The following is a 15,687-nucleotide window of genomic DNA, read 5'->3' as shown; positions in this document are numbered from 1 at the left end:
GAATGGTGTAGCTGAAAGGAGAAACCGTACGCTTAAAGAAATGGTTTAAGCAATGTTGAATCACTCAAACCTCTCCTTGACCTTGTGGGGTGAAGCTCTTAAGACAATAGTGCATATTCTGAATAAGGTTCCTACGAAGGTTGTTCAAAAGACTCCTTACGAGTTATGGGCAGGTAGAAAACCTTCTTTATCATATATGCACATATGGGGATGTCCAGCAGAAGCTAAATTATATAACCCACATATAAAAGCTTTTGATCCTAGGACAACTAGTGGTTTCTTCATTGGTTATCCAGAAAGATCGAAAGGCTTTAGGTTTTATTGTCCATCTCATACATCACAGATAGTGGAAACAGATAAAGCAAGATTTCTTGAAAATGGTTATGTTGGAATGGATGCGTCTCAAAATATTGATTTTGAGGAAATGCATGATTCAGGTTTCACACCTGCTAAGGATAAAGACTCAATTTTCTCTATCATTGTTCCTTCGAGTAATATAAGAGAAAGTCCAGTCAATGAACATCAATCCCAAATAGATCCGGTTGTTGATGAGGATATACAACAACAACAGGATACAGAGACTCATTTTGAACCATCTGTAGCACCTGTATGGAGGTCCACCAGAATTAGAAAATCTGCTATCCATCAGGACTATGTGGTGTATTTACAAGAGTCAAATGATTTCATAGACATTGATGAAGATCTCTTCACATTTGCAGAAGCCATTGAAAGTGAAAGATCAACACATTGGATTAATGTCATGAAAGAAGAGCTTGACTCTATGACAAAGAACCAAGTGTGGGATCTTGTACCTCGACCTGATGGAGTTAGACCTGTTGGTTGTAAATGGGTTTATAAAACCAAAACTGACTCTAAAGGTCATGTAGAGAGGTACAAGGCTTGTTGCAAAAGGTTTCACACAGATAGAGGACATTGATTATAATGAGACTTTTTCTCTTGTCTCAACTAAGGAATCATTAAGGATAATCATGGCCCTAGTAGCTCATTTTGATTTAGAGCTGCATCAGATGGATGTGAAAACTGCCTTCCTGAATGGGGATCTGGATAAGGAGGTATACATGCAACAACCTCCTGGTTTCAGTATAGATGACTCGAATAACTTAGTTTGCAAATTGAATAAGTTAATTTATGGACTTAAACAGGCCTCCCGTCAGTGGTATAAAAAGTTCAATCAGGTAATTATGAACTTTGGATTCACTGAAAATATTGTTGATCAGTGTATTTACATTAAGACTAGTGGGAGTAAGTTCATAATTTTAGTTTTATATGTTGACGATATTCTTCTTGCAACTAATGATTTGAGTCTTTTACATGAAACAAAAGACTTTCTTTCCTCTTATTTCGATATGAAAGACATGGGTGAGGCCACTTATGTCCTTGGAATCGAGATCCGTCGTAACAGAACTAAGGGTGTCCTTGGCCTCTCTCAGAAATCCTATATCCTTAAGGTTCTTAAAAGATATGGGATGGAGAATTGTTCTCCTTGTTCGACACCTATAGTGAAAGGGGATAAATTAAGCTTAAAGGATTGTCCTCAGAATGATATTGCGAAGGCTCAGATGGATGTTGTCCCATATGCTTCGGCAGTTGGGAGTTTACAGTACGTGCAGACCTACACTCGACCTAATATAGCATTTGCTATGGGAATGTTTGATAGATATCAGTCAAATTCAGGCATTGCACACTGGAAGGCAGTGAAGAAGGTCATGCGCTATTTACAAGGAACGAAAGACTATATGTTGACCTACAAGAAAGCTGACCACCTAGAGGTCATTTGATACTCTAATGCGGACTTAGGAGGGTGTATTGACAGTAGAAAATCCACTACTGGATACATTTTCCTTCTAGCGGGTGGTGTTGTCTCATGGAGAAGTGGAAAGGAGTCTACCACTGCTGCTCATACCATGGAGGCAAAATTTATTGCTCTATACGAGACTTCGTCACAGGCCATTTGGATAAGGAACTTCATTATAGGTCTTGATATAGTGGACTCTATTGAGAGACCACTAAAGATTTTATGCGACAATGAAGCAGCCGTGTCCTTTTCAAATAACAACAAGAGCTCAACATCGTGTCGACACATGGAGTTAAAATATTTTGTTGTTAAAGAAAGGACTGAGAATCATCTGGTATGTATTGATACAATTGGGACAAAGGAAATGACTGTGGATCCCCTTACTAAAGGGCTAGCACCGGGATTGTATTCCCAACATGTAAAGAGGATGAGTCTTTTTTATTCCTTCTGATGTATGACAATACATTATGTGATCACATTTGTGTTTATGTTTTGATTCTCTAAGGTTTTGTGTTATTGTTGATTTTGCATAAAGAATCTCTCATATGGGTTAGAGAGAATAGCAGAATAACAATATTAAAGGACCAATAGAATAGGTGAGAGACCAACCTATTCATAAAGGTAATTTTTACATGCCTAAGCACTGAAGATGAATTGTAGCGTAGTACATGGAAATATGACATTTCATAAAGGGGTGTTCATATCCTTGACTCATATGATTCATCCTTGTGATAAAGGGTGGCATGTGAACCCACACAAAGAATTAAATTGAGATAACGGTATACACCTCGATTTAGTACACTTTTGGTGTCAATGGGTCAAGTGGGAGAATGTTGGACATTATCAGTCATGGGTCCAACCCACGAATGTGACCCTGTTTGACACCCTTCTAGTGGGTCACGTTGGTGACCACGTAATGGGGTAGTGGGTGGGAGTTACGTGAATGTGGAATAACCACATTCACGTAACTGCCTAATCTCCCATTACATAAGGGGTTAGGGGCTACAAGGATGATGAGAGACTCGTAGCATTTTCCTGCCAAATTCCGTTCCGCATTCGGACGCAGCGGAATAGGGTCCTGCATGCTCACCGTCGACCTAAGGCCTGGGCTCATTGTGGGCGTCGACCGGCTGAGGAGAATGCCGAATTACCTACACGAACTATGGCGAATTCAGGTACGCTTCCTGTCATTGTTGATTTTGCAGGGATTCGCCAACATTCTCTAGAAGGTAGAGGCTTTGTCTTGGAGTATAACCTAAAACCATTTGTGCATGCCCTTTGTAAGGAAATTAGTTCTGCACATCCATCAATGACTTGTCGAACTTTATCAGAAATGAGATCTAGAGTGTTTTGGGGACAGCGACCATAAACTGTTTCTCCACTTTCAATAGCTCTAACAATTTCCGAAAGGACTCCATCTGTATCCCTGACAAGCTCTTCTTCAGTGGGTGCAGACTTAAGAGGCTTAGAAAGGAACAGATGAAGATCCAAAAGGTAAGGCGTATCTTCTAAAGGCATAAAAGAATATGCAGTACCAGTATGACCAGCCCGAGCAGCTCGGCCCACTCTATGGACAAAAATCTTTGGACAATTGATGATATTATCGAGCAAGGGAATATCAATACCTCTTGCAGCAACATCTGTAACCACTAACAACATTGTCTTCCTTGCCCTGAACCTCGCAAGATGGATTTTGCGGGCATCTTGATCCATATCACCGTAGACAACAGATGCATTTACACCCTCCCTTCTTAAGAAGAACATCTAGAAACTCAACATGATGTTTTGTTGATACAAATGTCAAAGTCAGTTGATCCGAGCTTATATGTTCTCTGACTAAATAAAGGAGAGAAGCATATTTCTCTTCTTGGCGCAACGTGAAAAACATGAGCTTGAGGTCGGGACTTATTTTTGTCTCTAGATCAAGTCGCACAAGTTGAGGGTCACGTAGCCCAGCCTTGGCAAACTCAGCAAGTGCACTTGGTAAAGTTGCACTGAAAAGCAGAGTCTGGTGATTCTCACTCGATTGTCCAAGGATCTTGTGCAACTGCTCAGCAAAGCCCATCCCAAACAGGCAGTCAGCTACATGAACACAACATACTGTACAGTACGCAAGGACATGTCTTCAATCTCATCTAAATGATGATTGAGTCAACCAGGGGTTGCTATTATGATATCAGGATTCTGTGGTAATTCTTCTAATTGGCTTTCCATACTATCACCACCAACCAATACACTTGTACGAAGGTCTGCATCATCAAAAGAGCAAACAAAAAATAAATATAAACTAACAAACTGCGTGCCTGTAAAACACAAGCAAAAATCACGCAAAACCAAAGCAAGAAGGATAAACCATAATTCGTCTCTGACAATTTTCTGTGAACTTATTTCTGTGATGGTTTTGAGATATTAACCAACAAAAATGAACATGCTGACACAGAATTTTTTTACCTATTCATCTATAAAGCTGAAAAAGAGGATGTTGGACTTGTATGTATTACAAAAAATGCATTTATCACACTGTATACTTCTGTGAAAGGAAAAAAGATAAAAAATCCAAGAGATTTGCCAGTGGCATCCTAAACAGGGGACAAAAGAAATAGGGAGAAATAGGACAGGCAATAAATCAAAAACCAAATTATAATGCAAAAAGCAATAACCGAGTCACCGATCAATCATTTCTTGAGTCGTGAAGGATACCACAACCTCATCGAAATACAAAAAAAAAAATTAACAGAAATCACCACAAGAAGAGAAAAAAAATGTTAAAGGTTTTAGAGGAAAAAGGGTTGGAATTCTTTATAGAAACAAATGAGAAAACAAAATAAAATGAACAAAAACAATAATATATGATTCAACAAGCATGCGAATGTAAGAAAATTCACACGGTAAAAATTTATGTAAATCGACTCATATTTGAGGATCAGTTACTTAAAGGAGATCTACATGATTCTATGTGAACTTCATACTATATATACAAATTTAGTAGAATATCTGTGAAGTTTCAATAGGTTTCAGTAACTGAAACTTCAAAAATTTGTTTATGCAAACTTCGTATTATAATGCAAATTTAGTAAAATATTTACGAAGCTACGATAAGTTTCAGTTACAGAAAGTTTACAGATTTAGTTATGCCAACTTTATACTATATATGCAAATTTAGTAGAATATTTATGAGGTTTTGATAGGTTTTATTTACAAAAAGTTCATAAATTTGGTTATGTGAACTTCATATTATATATGTGAATTTAGTAGAATATTTATGAAGTTTTGAGGGTTTCAGTTAAAGAAAGTTCACAGACTTGATTATGCAAACTTCATACTATATATGCAAATTTAGTGAAATATTTATGAAGTTTCATCAAGTTTCAATTACGAAAAGTTCACAGATTTGGTTATGCGAACTTCATACTATATATGCAAATTTAGTAAAATATTTATAATACCTCTAAATTTTTTATATTTAATTAAATCGATAAAAAAATTTGTTTTGATTTTTAAAATTAATTTTTATTTAAATAGAAATAGAAGCGAATGGGAATTTGAATTATAAATTCAAATAAATTTAAAAGTTTTGATGAATTTAACTTGAAATAGAATTCCACGAGAAATTGGAATTTGAATAGAATTTAAAATAAATTTCAAATTGGATTTAGATCCAATTAAATTTAATTGGATATGGTATTTAGATTTGGATCTTGGATAGTCTGAAATCCACTTGGAAATTGGATACGGATATGTGTCTAATTCAGATAGAATTTGATCTAATATGAATCCAGGATCAAATGGAAAATCTAGATTAGGGTTTTAAAATTTAAAATTTTAATTAAATATTATCTTTTCGCCATCCTACCATAATAAAACTAACCGAAATCTTCCTTAAGCTATCCAATTAAATCATTTCCTAAAACCAAAAACTACATTAAAGATATTTTCTAAAAGTCAACCTCAACATTAAGGAAATCAAAATCAAGTAAAGAGGGCAAGTGAGGGTCGACACTTCTTCCTAAAAGAGAGGGAACTCAACTTTATGGGAATTTAAAGAATAAAAGAGGAAGAGTGGATTGACCTCTCCTCTCTAAGGAAATAAAATAAAACAGAAATAAAAAAGAGAAAGAAGATTTAATACCTACCTTGTAGAGGAGGAGGCACCAAAAGGAAAAGGTGGCGCCCCTCTCACCCCGCTGGTCATTAAATCAAAAGTTCCAATTGTTGTTGGTCGTTAAATGAAAGGTTCCAGTCTGTCACTGGTCGTTAAATCCAAAGGTCCCAGCTCTCTCGCTGGTCATTAAATCAAAGGTTCCAACTGTTGTTGGTCATTAAATAAAAGGTTCCAGTTTGTCATTGGTCGTTAAATCAAAGGTCCCAGCTCCTTCGCTGGTCATTAAATAAAAGGTCTCAGTTTTCACTGGTCGGAATTTCCAAAATCAAAGATTCAACTCAAGGTCTCATCAAAATCTATATTGAGTGATTATTTCATAAAGGATTCTTGAAAATTTTGTCAATTTGATTGAAGACATCTGTTGATGCCAATATTTTACTACACAAAGGAATCACCTCAGATTACCTCTAGTATTCTTTCCAAAAAGGTAAAGCTTTTTGTGAAAAAGGATAAAATTCAAATCTTTTCTCTGTTGATCAACCAAAAGGATGTAAGAAATATCCTTGGTATGAATAGTGAAAGAAATATTCAATGATGTTGAAAAGCCAGAAGCAAATTGATATTGATCATAGTTATGGCGCATGTTTAAACACGATTTTCTGGCAATCAGGCAGTGGAAATATCCTGAGCTATAAAAAGAATCCACTCAATCCATATCTCCTCAGCCATTTAACTTGCAATCAAATATCCGCAAAAGGGATCTCTCAATTGTCATCAAGATGAAGACAAATATGCGAGCTAGACCACCGAGGCCAAAGAAGATTTGGATCATCTCCGAGATGAAAGAGTTTGTGATGGATCCTTCTAGGGAAAGTTCAGATCACCGTCGAGATGAAGGCGAATGTGATGAACCTTCTGACAAACCCTAAAAGATATTTGATTTTTGCTATCATTAAAAGATTTTTTTTTACCAATGAACCAATATCATCAGTATAATTCCTGAAAAAAAGAAGGATCGAAACATCTCCAAGATGAAGGAGTTTGTGATGTACCCTTCCCATTAGGTGAATAAAATATATATATATATATATATATATATATATATATATATATGTGTGTGTGTGTGTGTGTGTGTGTGTGTGTGTGTGTTAGCATATCTGGTGCATACATATATTGCATGAGATGTTGTATGTGTATTGAAATGAGGTTCTAAAATTAATATACATTATAATATAGGGCTACATTACCATATATCATGAATTAGAATCCCATGTATAGGTAATGTGTTCATACATTGGATCTTGCATATTTTGGTGGGTGACTTTTGGTATTTAGAATAAAAAAAATATGCATACACGATTGCAGACCTATGTATTTCTGATGTTGTTTTGTTACACAAACCCTTGAGTATGACATGCATGATTGGGTAATATTCTTTTTGTTTTAGATATCCGAAAAAAATACATAAACTGCCATGTAAGTTGCATTTGAATTTTGATTTTGTTGTGTATACAAAAACAAAATTAGTTTGGTGTGGTTGTATTTGTGAACGGGTAGGGGTCTGTTCAACCCCAGCCCACTCACTCATTTCACCTATTTTTTTTGGCCAGTGTGCCTTGCGACTGCACACACTGCGCATTGCTGGAGCGCTGCAAGCAGGGGCCAGCACAGCCTCCCAGCCTGCTGTCTGTTGGTGTGCGCTATTGTGCACAACACCTGTTGGGACTGAAGGGCGCATTGCACCCTGCTGGGCGCTGCCGGCTGGGGTCTAGTCTACCCCAGCTTGCTGCTTTTTCGGTGCACTGCAGCAGTACTGCACCCTATTGGGTGCTGACCCCAGCCTACTGCTCCTCTTGTGGCAAACAGCAGCAAGCTGGGGTCAGCTTGATCCCCAGCCTTCTTCCCTCTCCTGTTCGAATGACCAGAAGGGGGTGACATCCTACTGGTGCGCAGCTAGTCATGGATTGTGGCAGGCTGCAGGCCTGATAAGAGTCTGTCGCAGCCCATCTGGCCTTTAAAAAAAATTTTATGTAACCCTGTAGTGCACGCTACCGGGTGTTGGAATGATGCAGGTACAACTATGACTGGTGCGCGGTAGGACTGATAGTAGTCCATCGCAGCCTAGTCAATATATATATATATATATATATATATATATATATATATATATATATATATATATATATATATATATATATATATATATCCATTGTGCGGCATACAAGGTTCTTTAAGAAAAAAAATATAGAATGATGGTTATTATGTTATATTGGGATGTACGTTAGAATCCTCAAAAGTATTGTCGTACACTCATCTGGGGCAGTTGTTTCATTTAAAAACTCAGTAAAATGATGCGAGTTCTATTTGTTTTATTGTTGTGCCCATCATGTTATTGGAATGAGCCTACATGAGCATGGTTTTGCCAAAAAAAATATAAATTTTATTGCATGCATACGAAAAGAATGTTATGTTGTTTTTTAGCTTTGCAAAATAATGAGATATTAATAATGCTAATTGTTTTGTATATGATTTTTTATGTAAGTCGCAAGCAAATGTCATGATCATTTCAGTCCACGAATGCATGCTCTTGATAATTTTGCATAATAATGAAAATTACAGTGTCATAATTATGCGAAGGCTCTAAACTGAGCATGTGATTCCGTATAACCTTTGTGGTGCCAAATGAGTACTTATGAGATTTATATGTGTGACATGCTATGAATGTATTATGATGCAATGGCATAATACCTACACCTGTATGTTTTACCTTGGACTGGGTATGTGGTTGAAAAAGATCAATGGGATACGATACGTACACCCAAACTTATAAAATTAAATATTACATGCACACATAACCTAAACTAATGTCTAGCTGGTTTAAAAGAACCAGGGTTTTCTTTCGACACTCGACTGGTTTAAAGGCACCAAAAGCTCATTGAATGGGTCATATGAATGTACCAGAATAAATGATTTGACTACCACACGAGTGTAGTCTGTTGCTCCGGCCATGGAGGCAGACATGTTGAGTACCCTTGAGAGATATTTAGGCTCTCGGAGCCCTATATGCCCAATGAGGTAGGTACAAGTGAGAGTACGCATGAAAATTTATGAAATAACCTAAAAAAAATGATACTCATCTAATATCGGTCTACCTTAGGGAGGGTAGATGGTACAAACTCTGTTGTGCTATTATTTTTGTATTACTAGTGGTAATGGCTCGATTGGTCCCCCACCCACAGAGTTAAGAGACCAAAACTACCAAATTTTATCTTAGGCGGTATGTCATGTGCCTTCTACAGAAGTTGAATGCATCTTGTTTAGCTCGGCCTTTAGGGTTTTCTCTTTGTCATTATACCGCCTTTTTAAAAATCTGATTTAAATAGTCATTCAGTATACTAAAACACTTAAGCATAATAAACCCTTGAGTGGTTTCATCTGTCTCGACGTAAGTGAACTGCACGTACTCATAGGGGGTTAATAAAATAAAACTTAAATCTTACTTGCATAACTCTATTTTACTGAAATTGTTACGATCTATGCTTAAATCAAGTGGATGCAATAATTTTTAATCTTGATTTGCATTGAGAAATATCCTGAGTGCAATTTATGAACGTTGGTGAATGCTCAATAAATGGTTGTGATGTTTCATGAATTATTTGTTTACACTTGTCTCGAATAAATACAATGTCGTTTTCAATTACTTGTATACTCATTTGTGTTGGCACATTGTTTACATGTTTGGAAAATATTTTTTACTGTAAAGTTTGACCCACATTTACTATAAATTTTATGGGTGAAAAATGAACAAGCAGGAGCGATTGTGGGATGCTACAATTGGTGCCATGAGATCTACATTTTATGAGAATTTGGGACATTTCTTAGATAAATCTTTTTTTAAACATTCTTTAAGTTTTGATTTGATAAACTCAATGTAAATAATTTTATTATCAATTTATGTGTGAAACATATTTAATTCAAATGATTGGATACTTGTGTATGATGCAAATACCTGTAACTCACCCAAGATTTCCGTTGTGCTTGTTTTACAAAAAAAAAATTTACTATATTTTTTGGTAAAATTTTGGGCATTACAATATTTGCGAAGTTTTAACAGGTTTTAGTTACTGAAAGTTCACATATATGGTTACGTGGATTTTGTGAGGTATGCAAAAAAAAAACATGCAAATTTATCTTTTATTGAGAGTTTGCGATACTCGAAAAGCATACCTGATATATCGCGCAAACTTCACGAGGTTCACTCATGCGAAGGATAAAATAGTCCTAAAGAAGTCCAACATTTGCGAATTTGTATACGGGACAGATTTCAAAAATTATAGGATATTTCAGAAAACGTGACATTTTAGCCATACAGCAAGGTCATTTTTCGTTTAAGAAATCCAATCTAGAAGTAATCAAAATCACATTTAGTCCTTGTAAATCCACCATTTGTAGATGATGAGTAATTTGAAGCAAAAGGGACCCTCAAGTCACACCAAAACCTTGGAGTTGTCTTTAAATCACCTATCTTAAATCCCATCTTGGTATGAATCTTGACATCTATGCTGAACAAACCCTTTGCTCTTTCCTGAGAAAAATGACCAGTAATCAAGTCGCTAAGAACCATGGCAGATTGCCCACTGAAGGCAGGGTAAACCATTGTGGTGTTACTGTGTCCCTGATAGAAAGTATGCGCACCCAGCCGAACCGCTCTTCGTCATAGTATGCAGCCGCAGAACATGCCGTGTGATGAGAGCGGCAATGCCGAGAGCGACAATGATGACCAAGAGGAGCTTGAGTAAGGTGAAGGATGCAGCAGAAGCCGCAAGACTGGTGATGGTGACGGTGGTTCTTCAGTTGGGGATATGTTGGGGAGGGGTTGAGACCCCTTGGGGACATTGGGTACCGGGTCCACCATGGAACGAGCCCAAATTGGGTCGGCCTAGTATAAATCTGCATAGGGCTCAACAAGCCCCAACCCATTTAGTAGTAGGGCCTAAAAGGCATGGCTGAAACCCGATACTATATGTGGGCCGTGCTCAGGTCGGGCCTGTTGGGCCCTATTAGTGCTGGCCTGTCCTGGCCCAATGTGGGTGCAACCATAATGACAAATTTCGCGAGATTTATGAACATATCGCAATAATATCGCAAGAAATTACTTGAACGTTTTGAAATTAAGGTAATTTCTCATGATATATTCAAATATCATAATTTGTTAGTCAAAATATAAATATCACGATTTAAATGTGATATTTATGTTTTTAACGGCTATTTATCATGAAAAACTGTAGCTTTTATTTATATTTATATTTTCTTATAATTTTTTTATAATTTAATTTATTATTTATTGCCAATATTTTGCCAAAAAATGTGAGATTTAAAAAAAATTAAATAAATTCTCCAGAGTTTTTGACTGCGATATTTTGCCGTTTTAACTTTTGTCACTATGGGTGTAACCTCTATTGGGCTTAAACCAGGTGTCCGTAGACCGGCCGCTTGGTTAGTCTGTATACATTATAACCTCATGAGATTCAGATTCTCATGAGAATGAGAGAATGAATATCATTTGTATAATACTATAACTAACCAAACATCAGAAAACGAATATGAGAAATGGAATGTGATTTGAAATCACGTTTGGAGTGAATCTTGTGTGATTCCCAATCACAAAGTGGAATATGTGATTTGTAATCATATGACTCCAAATCACGTGATTCCATCTCACGCGATTTCAAATCACATGAGATGCAACCGAACATTCTCTCTCTCTCTCTCTCTGCCTAAATGTTTTGGTTAATTACTTTACCTATTTTATCTTCCAAGATATTTAGAACAGTAAAATTAACAAAATTTAACTTAAAACACCTATATTTGCAATCCTTCCAAATATTTTTACCATTTAATTTGTTTTACCGAATATATAGTGTAATAACAACTTTCACTAAGTTTTAGCATTTCATGAATAAAATATATTTAAAAAACAATGGACATCCGTTCTTTTATTAGTAAATTTCTTAAGTGTACAAGAAAGTTATATATTAACATAGTAAGCATAATCTTTTTGGCCACTGAATCTTTTTGGCATTGTATTTTTTCTAGATAAGTATCTTAGTTTTAATGTATTTCACATTCTACTTCTTTATTGATTTTTTATTGTTTTTCACAATAAAAAAATTAAATTTAAACCTCATCTATATATCTAGAGCCCGGCCATATGGACGTGGCCGTTGCACCATTCTATTGTCACTAATGAATACGATAAATATATTTCAAGATGCATGTATATCCCCAAAAGCCAAAAATAATGCATGATAGGCCTTAAATCTATTTTTCAGTATCATTGAAGTTGCACGTAGGAAGTTTGGAAAATCCATAGGAAATTAGCATTCCAAGTAGAGCTGTCAATGGGTTGGGTATATATCCAACCCATCAGGGCGCACCCAAGCCCTCTAAAATAACATGCACTCAGCTTCGTGCTGCATTGGATAAGTTTGGTCGCTTAGCAATTTAAATAAAATCAGCAGGAGTGGCTGAAAAGGAAAGCATTATGGCCTTACATCATGGGTTTGGAGCTCGCCAGTAAGAACGGGATAGGAGCTTGGTAAGCAATGCGTGATATGGGTCACAGGGGCATTGCCCATTTGGCCATGTTATAATGTCGACCCGACTCAAACAGATATGTCCGTATCTTTTTTTTGAATTTATAACCCGAAGAAACCGCACCTGGCACGAAGACCCAGTCCCGCTGTCTCAGTCTGCCATACCTATGGTTGTCCTGCCAACAGCATAGAACTCCGAGGCTAGGACACCTGCCCCAAGGGCCTACGCTATGCATTGGCTTGCGCAGAGGAGCAGCGCCCATGAGAATGGAACCTTGACTGCCGGTCTAGAAGCCAAGGCCCCACCCCACTACGCCAACCCCCCCCTTGGGGCAATATGTCCCGTATCTGCATGTTTATTCTACAAAAGGTTTTTAAGAATTTAATAACAATTTGTCTTACTCTAAAAACAATGAATTTCTAAATGGTGCTCGGTCTTTGAAGTCAGTCTGGAGCCTGCATTATAGGATATGAACCAAATCTAACCACATCGATCCGTTCCTCTGCAGGATCCAGACTTTGACTAGGTGAACGTCATACCCACTGTTTTCCTTTTCAACATTTCGACTAATTAAGAACACGTTTATCAACTACCAGGAAAATCCATTTGTCAATGGCTGAAATCCTTCATGTCTAAGGAAATAGGACTAAATCAAGTCTCTTCATGGAAGCTCAGTTAGAATAAATAATACAATAAAAATATCAATCCACTAGAAACAATGAAATATTATTCATTACATACAAAAAAAAAAATACTCACAAAAATGAAGAAATCTCAATGACTAATCAATGGTAATAAACACAGTAGCATCTATGAAGAGAACAGATGAAGAACATAATTGGATCCAAGAAAGAATGGAAGAATCCAATCTAAAAGTAGTCCACATCACATTTGATCCTTGTAAACCCACCATTGGGAGATGATGAATTTTTGGAAGCCAAAGGGACCATCAAGTGGCACCAAATATTTGGAGAATACTTGGTCGTCTTCAAATGCCCAATCTTAAATCTCATCTTGGGATGAATCTTGATGTCTATGTTGAACAACCCATCTGCTTTCTCTTCATTAAAGTAAGTAGCAGTAAAGTCACCGAGAACCATGACAGACTGCCCACTGAAGGCAGGGTAAACCATGGTGGTGTTCTTGTGTCCCTGATAGAAAGTAGGCAGTGGAACCCAGCCGAACCTCTCAAAGCCATAGTACGCAGCAGCATCGAACTCGTCAAAGTAAATACCAATCTTCTTGTTGGGGTTCCTTATGCTAACATCCAATTTGAGATTGTAATGCAGGGTGTTCGTGTTCGTGTTCGTGTTCGTGCTCGTCAAGTTGAATTGTGTCAAAGACGCACCTTCTACATAGAACTTCACCGCAGACGGCCGGAGAACAAGCCAGATGACGAGAGCGGCGATGCCGAGAATGATGACTATGATGAAGACTATCTTGAGTAAGGTGGTCAGGAAGCAACAGAAGCCGCAAGAGCGGTGATGGCTGCCAGGGTGGTGGTAGGCCTGAGGAGGGTGTTGGGGAGGGTTTGAGACCCCCTGTTGACCAGCATAGTAGGCTCCATTGAAGTGGGCTGGCTTTGACTCAGCCATTTTTATTTTTATTTGTAGGGAGGGGGGCTTGGGCTGCAACTGGACTGCTTGAAGCTTGAAGAGAGAGATGGGGAGGTGAGATTTTGAATATATAGCAGTTCGAGAAACGCGGTACGCGTTGTCTACCCGACTGGATAACGCGTGGAGGCGACGCTGGGGTATTTGGTGGGAAGCGTAGTAGAAGGTTCGAATGTGGGCCCCCACAGGGGACCTTCCTTCCGCTCTCCCTTTCAGTAGGTGGCGTTATTAACTTATTTGTACGTCAGTCGATTTCAAATTTAATATTTTAAAGATGTGGAACCCGATAAGGACCCCACTGGAGCCCGAACCCGATAAGGATCGGGTCAGGTTTTCAGCAAGAAAGGATTGGCTTCAGGTAGTTGGGTTGGGCCCTAATCAGGAATGTGATTGGGACAGATAAGGATCCAACCACTAGGCAATGTCTGATTTGTCACGAATCGTGCAAGATCCAAAATGGAACTTATCCATTTCCAGGATGTTTCCAAAAGTCTAATATATCTTAGCCGGCCTGTACTTACGGTCATCGTCCCAGTGGCATAGTTCGAACTCTTTGGCACAATTCATGCGTTCGTTAGGAGTGCAAAAAGTGTGGCCTACTTTTTTTTTTGGCAAGAATGATATTAGTATTCAGGATCTCTGAAAATAGAATTTGCTTAAAATATAGACCATCTCCTGGTGGGTTGATGATGCAGTGGATCATCTAATCAAAGTACAAAAGCACTAACTGGGGGATGCAAATAGATGAAATGCAGACTGGTTCATGCTTGATCCAAATCTGAGTTCAGATCCACATGAGATCTGATAAAGCAGGGTTTAATCTAGATCCAAAATGTATATGATAATAATGGACAAGATAAAAGAAGACGAAGCCACATCTTTGCGTGTAAAAAAAAACTTTGACTTCATCCAAATCTGAACATAATCTGACATAAAAGGATTGACATTTTGCTACCCTTGTGGGCATAAAAACCTTAGTAAAAAAATATAATTTTTTTATTTTTTTCAGTTTCTTTTCCACATGACCTTTCACATGTAATCTAAAAAAAAAAAATGTGTTGAAAAACTATAATCCAACGGTAGATTCCTACTATTTTGATCTTGATTAATACATCGATGAGGTCAGATTTAGTTGAAACAACCTCCCCCAATAAGTTTCAACTGGGGGTTCTGATGACGCAACAGGAGCATGAGGATCAATTGAATGAAAAAGAACAGGGAGAGCGGTGCCACTGGGCTGGTAATCTCCAAAAGATGGGTTTTCTCAAAGGATTTTTGTAAAGTGTGTATGAGATAAATCTTTGTAGCAAGTAATCTATATATAGAGTACACCCTTGGATGGATTGTTTCACTTCCATATAAACGATAACCCTCCCTTCACCAAATGAGGCACATCCTGTAAAACCGATTTTGGTAATAAATCTTGTATTTGTAATTCTTTTGGTTAGGGATAATGAATAGGTTAGATTCTTTCCTTTTATTGAAACGATTACCTATGAAGTAACAGTGAGGGGGGCCACCCTCCTTACAATCATTGCATGGGCTTCAAGGCAAGGCGC

At 37.5% G+C, this 15,687-nt stretch overlaps 2 pseudogenes; both read right to left on the bottom strand.

Annotated features, from left to right (window-relative positions):
• The window catches only part of LOC149847190 (putative DEAD-box ATP-dependent RNA helicase 29), a 31,675-nt pseudogene extending 21,100 nt beyond the window's left edge, over positions 1-10,575 (bottom strand).
• A 2,809-nt stretch (positions 10,576-13,384) lies between these two features.
• On the bottom strand, positions 13,385-14,110 carry LOC149847189 (NDR1/HIN1-like protein 10 pseudogene; annotated as a pseudogene).
• Positions 14,111-15,687: the final 1,577 nt, after the last annotated feature.

This window comes from Nuphar pumila, chromosome 2 (genome assembly GCF_984573655.1).
Source record: "Nuphar pumila chromosome 2, dmNupPumi1.hap1.1, whole genome shotgun sequence".
In the NCBI taxonomy this organism is placed as follows: Eukaryota; Viridiplantae; Streptophyta; class Magnoliopsida; order Nymphaeales; family Nymphaeaceae; genus Nuphar; species Nuphar pumila.
The sequence above is the reverse complement of the archived record's forward strand: the minus strand, read 5'-3'. Positions and strand labels throughout refer to the sequence as shown.